This window comes from Musca autumnalis, unplaced genomic scaffold (genome assembly GCF_047663935.1).
Source record: "Musca autumnalis isolate F117 unplaced genomic scaffold, ASM4766393v1 scaffold_1, whole genome shotgun sequence".
In the NCBI taxonomy this organism is placed as follows: domain Eukaryota; kingdom Metazoa; phylum Arthropoda; class Insecta; order Diptera; family Muscidae; genus Musca; species Musca autumnalis.
The window spans coordinates 314,719,826-314,730,696 of record NW_027411644.1 but is presented as its reverse complement, the minus strand read 5'-3'; the positions used below and the strand labels follow the sequence as shown (position 1 = coordinate 314,730,696).

General features: G+C 35.5%; 1 protein-coding gene across 8 annotated transcripts in view; it reads left to right on the top strand.

The window, feature by feature from the left end:
• Positions 1-2,465: 2,465 nt before the first annotated feature.
• The window catches only part of LOC141389957 (xaa-Pro aminopeptidase 2), a 76,549-nt gene continuing 68,143 nt past the window's right edge, over positions 2,466-10,871 (top strand). For 2 of the 8 annotated variants that reach the window (XM_073962253.1, XM_073962251.1), the window contains exon 1: positions 2,577-2,698. The gene's annotated coding sequence lies outside the window, so the exon portion shown is untranslated. Of the gene's footprint in view, positions 2,984-10,871 lie in introns of all 8 variants that reach the window. The other 6 variants (XM_073962252.1, XM_073962250.1, XM_073962245.1 and 3 more) reach the window with 6 other exon arrangements.

Below are 10,871 nucleotides of genomic sequence, written 5' to 3'. Positions count from 1 at the left end.
CAGCCTTCGACAGCCCGCTGTTTTCAAAGGTATTCCAAGCCATGTCTGAATTTGGTATCCCCGCAAAGCTAATCCGGCTTTGTAAAATGACTTTAACTGGCACGATGTCCACAGTTAAAATAGGAAAGAACCTCTCCGAAGAGTTTGGTACAAAAAGACGTTTCAGACAAGGAGACAGCCTTTCATGTGATCTCTTCAACATCCTGCTGGAAAAGGTTATACGAGAAGCAAACGTCAAAAGAAGTGGCACAATTTACACCAATAGTCACATGTTACTTGCTTATGCTGATGATATAGACATCATGGGACGATCAGTAAAAGAAGTAACTGATACCTTTATGAATGTATAAAATGTATAAAATGACTTTAACTGGCACGATGTCCACAGTTAAAATAGGAAAGAACCTCTCCGAAGAGTTTGGTACAAAAAGAGGTTTCAGACAAGGAGACAGCCTTTCATGTGATCTCTTCAACATCCTGCTGGAAAAGGTTATACGAGAAGCAAACGTCAAAAGAAGTGGCACAATTTACACCAATAGTCACATGTTACTTGCTTATGCTGATGATATAGACATCATGGGACGATCAGTAAAAGAAGTAACTGATACCTTTATGAAGGTCGAAGGAGAATCTGCTAAAGTGGGTCTAGCGGTAAACGGTGAGAAGACCAAGTTGATGGTGTCGACGCGCAATGCGTCCATTGAGCTCGGACCGACTGTGAAAGTTGGTTCCTATAATATTGAGGTAGTAAAAGACTTCGTATACCTCGGCACCTCCGTAAACACAACAAACGACATCGGTTGTGAAATAAAAGGAAGAATTGTATTGGCCAACAGATGCTACTTTGGTTTACGTAAGCAGTTTAAAAACAAAACCACATCTCGTCAAACAAAAATAACGCTCTACAAAACACTGATACTACCCGTGCTGATGTATGGCTACGAAGCCTGGGTACTTGCGCAAGCAGACATGGCAGTGCTTGGTGTGTTTGAGAGAAAAATTCTTCGAAAGATCTACGGACCAATCTGCGTAAACGGTGAATATCGACGTCGCATGAACCACGAGCTGTATCTGCTGTACAACGACATCAATATTGTTAAACGTATCGAGATGCAGCGATTACGTTGGCTAGGCCATATCATAAGAATGAGCGATGATGAACCCGCTAAAAAGGCGTATAAATACGGTGCACGCAGAATTGGCAGGCCAAGCAATAGATGGCGCAAACAAGTGGATGATGAGATGAAAAGGCGCGGTATTCCAGAGTGCGAAGCAACAAATAGAGAGAAATGGAGATCTTTTCTTAGTTCGGCCTATGGAACAAATGTTCTGTAATGGGCCAGCTAAGTAAGTAAGCTGATCCCAAACAACTACAATGCACGCTATTTATTTAGAAACACCTTATATGTACAATTGTACCTAATCTATAACGAATGGTTTTGTCTAGGATTGTGTGGCCCGGATCTGAATTATTCGGGTTGCTGTCGGAGAATAGAACGGTTAGTGAGAGTAGGCTGTGAGGTTGGAGTGACCTAAGTGCGGCTGCCATACCAGCATCATATGCTGCTACAACAATAACACATATTCGAGCAGTAGTACTAAGAGAATGAGAATTATACTGGACAAGTGATTGTTGTTGATTACATCGAATTTAAATTTGTCCACTATGCCGACCGGTGTTAAGTGCAGTGGGAGTTCATACCAATGGCAGAGTGTAGAAATAAATGAAGCGGTCACGTTACAGATCTTAAATAAAAAGTCATCAAAATATGATAAAGGGGTATGGGGGTATGGGGTTGTAAAAAGTTATCACCCTATTGAACATTAAAACTTTTGATGCGAAAAACTCTCGGGTTTATAGCCTGGCACACACACTTTGTTAGGGGTTATTATGGTTCCCAAAATCTGCTACAATAAAATTAAAGTTTAACACTTCGTTACTGATTTTTTCACACAACCTCCATTACATTTCTCTCAAGTGTTTCTACGAAAATGGTGTTCCGTCTTCTATTAATTATCCTGATACCTCTAAGGTTGCTATTGATTGCACAGTAGCCCTATATGCCGCATTCCTTTCCTGATGGTGGCCTCTGGTAGTCAAGTATGGGTTTTACGGTTGTTTTGGATGGTTCATTTGGATGGTTCATCACTTACCCATTCCGCTGATCCCTAAGCAATTTGGAAAAGTTGAGTCGACGTTCAACTTTAGTGTTGTGTCTGTTTCGTACTTTATTCGACACGTTGTTGAATTATGGTTATGCATAACCTTTTCCATTATATGAAATGGGTAGGGTGAAAATGCAACAATCAAAAACCACGACAACAACTAAAGAAAATAGCAAAACAATAACAAGAAATGCCGCCTCAATTGAAACGATTTTGAATTTGTATTTGAAAAGTGAAAAACCACACACGCCAAACTAGCGGTTGGACAGACAGGCGGGCATAACCCACCATCACACAGCAAGCAGTTCCCAATAGAAAAAGGCGAAAATGGAAAAAAGTTCCTCTGTCTGTCTGTCTATTTGTTTGCGGCGAGAAAATAAGAAAAATAGCAAAACAATTTAATTCAGTTGTTTGAGAGCGTTAAGCGTGAGCGGTTCGGAATCGAAAGTTTAGAACGGAAAAATTTATTCATTTATTTTTTTAACAAAACAAGCGAACAACAACGTCGAAGATATAGAAACGGTATATAACGGTCGGTAGAAAATTTGAAAATAACAAAAAGCAAAAAATATGTTTTAAAATAAAAATAAAAAAGTGATTCAAACAAAACAAAAAATAAAAAAAATCAAAGTGGACAATAAATAATGTCTTCCATAATTTGTTAATGACAAATAAAATAAATAAAACGGGGATGTTCATTTAAGTTGGTCACCTAAATGGCAAAATAGTTAAGCCAAAGAAAAAAACAACAAGAAATAAAATTTGGCACAGTGGGTCAACATATGAGTCATTATAGATTGTCGTCATTGGAACTTATGTGTTTGTATCATTATGCGTATGCTTGTGACGAGGGGGATCTTCTTGAAAGAAGATCATTTATTCTTATCTTCCTGTTTGGCTAATGCCAAAGTTCTTAGCATTAGTTTACATTTCATTTGAAGCAACAAATTGTTACACATTCTTTTCATTACATCGTCCGCGTCCACGTCGTTGTCGTAAAAATGCTTTATTACACATCTGTAGTGTTTGGGACAACATAAACATCCATCAACACTCGTTAGTCTTTCGTGAAAGTGAAAATCACTAACTGTAACAACAACAAAACATTTCAATTAAAATATAAATAAATTATTTTTTTTTTGGTGGATTGTAAATTGTTATGTTATTGGGCGCCAAACAAACAACGTAATATATGTACATAAATGTGTATATAGACATGTACATTCATACTTTTGTTTATATGTATGTTTTTTTTGCAGTATAGATATTCAAAATATCATAAATTTCCTCCCATGCATATGTGTATATGTATGTATGTTTATGTGTGTTTCATAAAAACATTATTAAAAATGCAAAAATGTTCATCTCTTAGCATTTGAATTTTGGCATGAAATTTGAAATTGGCCAACAGCAGAACAGTGGTATTTTTAAAGTTTATTAACAATTTTCCGGCCAAACAAAAATAAACTGACTGTCTTAATTATTACAGGCTTCTTCATTAGAAAGGAAAGCTATCCATGTTACAGGTGATTTATAGACTAGTGTAAGCAGCTTAGAAGATTTTATACAGACAACAAAGAACAATTTTGGATTTCCGCATCATTAGTTAAATCATGTCCGCATTTATTAACGACAGCAGTCATTATCATAACGTAGTTTAAACTTTACGACAATTTTGAATATGTACGACCCATATGAAAACATTTGGCGTTAATTTCCCACGGTGCTTTTGAATCAAATTTAAATGGAAGGTGCTTACACCTGGGAAGTTTTTGCAGATTCTGAAATGTTATCGGGATGAGGAGTGCTTTGATTAAGCTTTTGGGCTATCTGTTGTGATTGCAGATTACCGTTGTCTAACTTTCGTGTTGTGTCTGTTCGTACTTTGTTTGCTACGTTTAACCGGGAGCGTACCTTTGCTGCAACTAGTTAGTGGCCTGAGTCTATGTTTGTTCCTCGGAACGAACGTACATCCAACACGCTCGATAAATGTCTTCCATCTATCACAACGTGATCAACTTGATTTCTTGTTTTCTGATCTGGAGACATCCAGGTGCCTTTATGGATGTCGAGATGTTGAGATCTGGTGCTGCTATCTACCATGTTGTTTGCCTCATACCATCGTCAGATGTTTCACTGTGGAGACGGAATTTTCCGACTGTTGGGTCAAAGATATTTTCCTTTCGAATTTTGGCATTAACATCGCCTAGAAAAAATTTAATGTCATGGACAGGACAACGGTCATATGTTTTCTCTAAGCGCTCATAAAATACATCTTTGGTCAGTTCGTCCTTGTCTTCAGTGGCAGCATGAACGCAAATAAAGCTGATGTTGAAGAATTTTGCTTTTATTCGAATTGTAGCAAGTCTTTTGTCCGAACTCTGACCGAAAGTCATATGGCGTGGTTGACGTGTTCTCTGACCGAAATTCGGATGAAAATCGGATGTTTTAGCCGACTTTCGGACCGAATTCGGTCCGAACTCTGATGAACTCTCGTATAAATTTCTGATTTATTTACCGACTTTCGGACAGATATCGGTCGTAATTCGGAAGTAAAATCTTATGAGATTCGAAAGTGTTTGCCGACTTTGGGACCTAATTTGGTCCGAAGTCAGATGAACTATCGTATGAACTTCTAATTTATTTACCAGCATTCGTTTTTATTATTAAAAGATGTTGAAAATACACAGTTAGTTCATGTAATATCCAAGTCCTATAAAAGTTTATCTACTATAAACATTAGGGTTATGACTTTTTTACAACCTCATATCCCTGTATCATAGCGTGATGAGTTTTGCCATAAGATTACATAAAATCTTAATTAAAAGTTGATTCGGTGAAAAAACCTCACGCACAAAATGATTTTAAAATTTGAATTTATCAAAATTATGGACATTTTTTTGAAGTCAATGAAAACAGATATATATATATGAAATAATTAAAATGACATACAATTTATTTCTCACTATTTTTCTTCAATTCTGAGAATCGTAAAAATGTCGTAAACGCTTTTATTCAAAACTATAACTTTTTAACAAAAAACAAAAAATTTGAAATTTTTCAAAGTGACTTTTTTCGCGACTTTTTTAATATTTGAATGAAATAAACGTTATTATAGTTATTAGTAGGCTTATATTTATTCATTCGTGCAACAAAAAATATTTTTTTGAAAAAAAATTTTTTTTTCATTTCATACATTTTTTCAAAAAATTATTTTTTTAAAATCGATTTGTGCGTGAACTTTTTTTATATTTCAATGGAATAAACGATAGCATAGTGATTAATAGGCAAAAGTTCATTCATCCCTGCTACAGGAAATCATTTTTGAGGAAAAATGTCAAAAAGTCATAACCCTAATAAACATATTAAAGGTTTTAATATCATATTATGCTGTGTTAAATGAGCGACTTGGTGGAAAAACAAACTGTGGTGAACAACAAATTCGTCAATACGATCTTTGAAATATGTAAAACAATTGTTATTAATATATGAAAAAACTACATGTCTTCACATGCAAAAAATTTTAAAATGTTTAGAAACTTAACTTTGGCGTATACAAATATAAAACATATGACTTCCCACGGAATAGTGTTAAAGTTTGACGAAGAAAATCTTTACTTTCATTAACTTCATAAAAATAACGAAATATGTATTCAACCGATCACTATGAATAACATTTAAACACTATCATGCATCAACACGCATAACAAAAATAAACCAAATTTGTTCTCCGAAACAGAAATTAAAACCAGAGCACTCAACTTTTCGTTCGTACTGCATCAACGTCGGCACATCAACAATTACATATTTACAATGTGCGAGCGAAGCATGTACAATTCTTTTCCCTCTGCTTATTTATACTTAATTTTGCCAAAGCAGTACAAGAGAAAATAGAAAAATTCCCTTCAGAGAGGGAGAGAGAGGACGGGAAAAAGTTAGTCAGACTAGCCGGACAGAGTTCGGACCGAAGTCGGTCAGACGCGTCGGAAAAAACTTGCGACTTTGAGCAGACGCGTCGGACGCCCGACATTGTGTTTGCTGGGTAGCTAGCTGTTTGCAAAATAGGGTCCAAGTAGTTATTTTAGTTTTTATGTAATAATCGTTTTAAGTGGAGAAGTCAAATTTCAATCGCCAACTTATTCATAGATGAGAAAAATCAAAAAACAAAAAAAAAAAAAAAAAAAAAAAAAATCGCCGGAGCGCTTTTTAAATACATCGCGATTCAAGTTGACATTTTTAGGGGTTGTTTAGGTTTTCGCGATTTTGCTTGGAAACCGCAAGTCCTATTAAAATAGGAATAAAAAAATGTTGTAGCTATCAAAAGTCTCTACAAGATTGACCTTAATGATATTTTCGTATGTTTTACAACTTTTGAGATAAAGAAGTTGAAATTGGGACAATTCAAATTCAATTCAATTCTGTATCGTCTCCTAAGGGGTAGTTTACACTATGTGTAAATGTCATAAGGCATGAAACTTTCCATCGTTATATATTCGCTAATATGTGTAATATTAGAGATTTTCCTTACGCCATTTACTCTGTGCGTCCACGCCAGCAAAATGTAAAAAAAAACTACGTCTCCTTATTGCCTCCGTGGGTAAATATGGAATGTTTTTATTTCGTGTCATATGACATTGATAGATAGTGTAAACTACCTCTTATAAAACAATGTCATGACTGCAATTTCCCAACTTAAACTTATATATCTAAAACAAGTGAGCAAAGGCTATAGTCGGGACGGGGCCGACCATGTGATACCCTACACCACTACCCCTGTGTATAAGCTTTTCACTGGTAAACATTTCTTTTAGGGAATATAATCCGACTACCACCAAACATAATATGCATCTTTCTCTCTGGGACCCCCATAAGCAAACAAAATTTCGTGACCATCCGATCAAAATTACGACCTGTAGCTTGATTGCAAAAAATGGAAGAATTGGATGCATTACCGACTATTGTGGTATCTCCCTTGTTTGACCACCTTCGCCAACCTGCTTTACACCAATGTAAAGGTAATATTTTCTTCTTCCATTGACAGACATTGCCGTTGGAATACCCCTAGTAGAAACCGATATATTCACAATGAATAAAACTTGAATTTGTTTCCAAATGAGTTTTCCCCTTTCCGACCCCTAAATATTATCCGACCATCACCAAAATCAATAGGCTTCTTCCCCTCCGGGACCCCCATCAACACCCAAAATTTCATGACGATCCGATCAAAATTGCGACCTGTAGCGTGATTACAAGGTTTAGATGGACAGACGGACGGACACACATAGCGAGATCGACTCAGCTCGTCGAGACATTCATTTTGGTATATATAAGTATGGGTCTACGACCATTATTTCGATGTGTTACAAACTTTTTGGCCAAAACCATAAAAAAACCTTATAATAGACTATGTACACCCACATAGTGGTGTAGGGTATAAAAATGGTACAACCTAGTAAAAATTACATAAGCCAGTCTTGTAGAGAATTTTCACTGCTATAAGATTTTCTCAGGTCCCATGCCGATAAGACTTGCCGTATTCAAGCAAAATCGCGAAACCCTGACAAAAAAACCTTAAAATGTAAACTGAGCTTCTTTATCTCAAAAAATTGTATAGCCTGAGAACAAATCATAAACGTCAATCCTGTAGAGAATTTTCATAGCTACAACATTTTCTTTAGCTCCATTTCGATTGGACTTCCGGTTTCCAAGCAAATTTGTGAAAACCTAAAAATGTGAATTTTGACCGAGATTTATTAAAAAATCCCTAAAGCGAATTTTATTGTTTTTGGATTTTTCTCATCTATGAACATTGCTGTTTCAGAATTCAAAAAACTTCCCCCGTGTAAGCGGTTTTCATTAAAAGTTAGTTAAGGGGCACCATTCATGACATTGTTTTATAAGGGGGCGATACAGTCAGTGCATTGTCCCAATTTGAACTTCAATATCTCAAAAATGGTAAAATTTACGAAAATACCTTAAAGGCCAATCTTGTAGAGAATTTTCATAGCTACAACACTTTCTTCAGTCTCATTTTGATAGGACTTGCGGTTTCTAAGCAAAATCGTGGAAACCTAAAAAAATCATTAAAATGTCAACTTGAATCGCGATTTATTTAAAAAGCGCTCCGGCGATTTTTTTGCTTTTTTGATTTTTCTCATCTATGAACATTTTAGTTTCAGAATCCGCAAAAACTTCTCAGGTGTAAGCACCTTCCATTTAATTTCGATTTAAGAGCACCGTGTTCCTTAATATATCTTTCATGCCTTCATATGTCTACCCTGATTTTAGTACAAGATCGAACCGAAATGTGTTACAATTTTCAACCAATCGATCCAAATAAAACCTTAATCGACGTAGCGGAAAATATCTCCATTACAAAGCTTGGCATAATTGACAAAATAACTGAGATATTGCAATAGTCTAAATCCACTCACAGAAGTTAAATATTCACGTTGTCATTGGAGATGATGAATCTCAGTGGGAGGATGTCCTTAATGCTGCAGGAGTTGTATAACTTTTGCATAAGTTAGATCGAACGCTCACAACACTGGCTGCTTCGAACAATGTTGATTGTATATTCATCCAGGTTCTAGTGGAGCAATTGGGAGCTTTTTGGTAGTCATTCAGTGCCACAGATAGTCCAGTGCTACAAACAATTGATGTCTGAACCAATGAACCAAATAAATCTACACTACATGTTTCGGTATTCAGACATCTGAATAACTACAAGAAGAGCTAGAATGGCACGAGAGTTGCACCGTGCATTACAGATACTTGTGATCTGCTTGAACTTTACAAAAGGGATTTCACTACTCTCAGTGAACTGACTTAAGACACGAGTAAGGTGGTAGATAAACTCCATGTAGCCTCTCAAGTCGCCTTTTTCCTTAATCTTAGTTTTACCTTTGCTTTTTATCTGCTTTGAACTGATCATAATAGTTTGCAAAATCTTTTTTTTTTTTTGAAAATAGAACGGACTCATCATATTATGAGAAGAGAACTGGGAACCTCATATGTCATATTACAGAAAGTTCGGTCAATAAATGTACCTGAATTGCTAAAAACTGTTAAAATCAGGGGTATTCGTTATATGCGGGCTTTAACAAAACATGGACCTAATTTATGGTGGAGAAGTTTTGTGATACCAAAACACGGCACGGTGCTCTTGAACCGAGTTTAGATGAAAGAAGCTGACATCTAGGAAGTTTTTGCGGATTCAAAAACAACAATATTTATAGATGAGAAAAAAAAAAGTTCACATTTTTATGTTTTCATGATTTTGCTGAGAACCCCCAGGCCCTATCAAAATAAAACTGAGGAAGACGTTGTTTGAGGTAGAAGTTCAAATTGGGACAATTCCCTGACTGTATCATCTCCTTTTCGGTTTCAAAGCAAAATCGTCGGTTTCAAAGCAAAATCATGGTACATCAATAATTTTTGGTACATAGATAAAGAAAAAATCGTCAACTTTACCAAAAATCATGAAACTTAAAAAATGTTGTGTAGAGTTACGTAAAGCTATTTTAAAGGTTTTTAGTTGATTTTAAATGTAATATTTCCACAATAGAGAGAGATCACAATATTTTAGATACAAGTTAGAACTTAGGATGTTTAAAATTGAAAATGAACCATATCAGACCACGTTCGGTATAGCCCACATACAAAAGTTTTTAGCCAAATTCTACAACAGAATTGAAGCAATAACCAAAAAATCGTTCAAATGAATATTGCTCATATAGGTTTACGTTTTGGTGTATACCAGAATTTTCAACCACATTAGTTCTTATTTGGCATTTAGGGTTTTATATCCCGCAAAGAATTGCTAATATAGTTCTACGTTTTCGCTTTCGAGGCTATTAGCATAAATTTTAAAAATATCCTCTGTAATATGTATTTTCGAAATCCGCGTGGTGGGAGAACCTCCATGCCGAATGTCGTGAAAATAGATCCACGTTCGAATACAGGAATTGCATTCGGGAACATGTCGAATATAGATATAGAATGTTTTAATGTGGTGAAGGATATAAACAGTTCGGCCCGAACATAACACCTTCTCTTCTTTAAAGTACATATCCAGATATCACACACAGTTTTGTATTATTGTAACAAAATAATATTCTTTTGTTTCATAAAAACGCTAACATTTTACTATTATACCAGAAGTGATAGAGTCCGTGAAAGCCAACTAAAAATTCAGAAAATTACTTTAAGAAAAAAGAAACCATTTTTAACAGGAGTCGGACGATATTTGAGACTATGCAAAAATATGGTCAAAAAATATCGCTAAAAAAGCTCGACAAAATTTTAGCTAAGTCCTAAAAAAAAAGGTTAAGTCAGGATTTCGTGGTCTTTTTTGGACGTATAAACTTTCCGACAAAAATATCGAACCATTTAGAGTGTATAACTTCACGATTGTGGGCATTGCGAATAAATACTTTTTTTGTAGTCATTAATTTGACTTCGATAAAAGCGCAAAAGTTTTGCACCTTTGTACAGTAGATAACTGAAAGAATCGACCCATATACTCCATTTTGGAAATGGACCTACTTCTGATATGACTTAAATTTTGGACAAAATATTGCAAGACCCAAAATTTGGATAAAATCTGTTCGAGAGTTCGAGACGGACGCACTGTGCTAAATCGACTCCAAGTTATTTGAAGCTGTTTTCGTCAAAACATATGTATGATTAGTCTACGACCATTA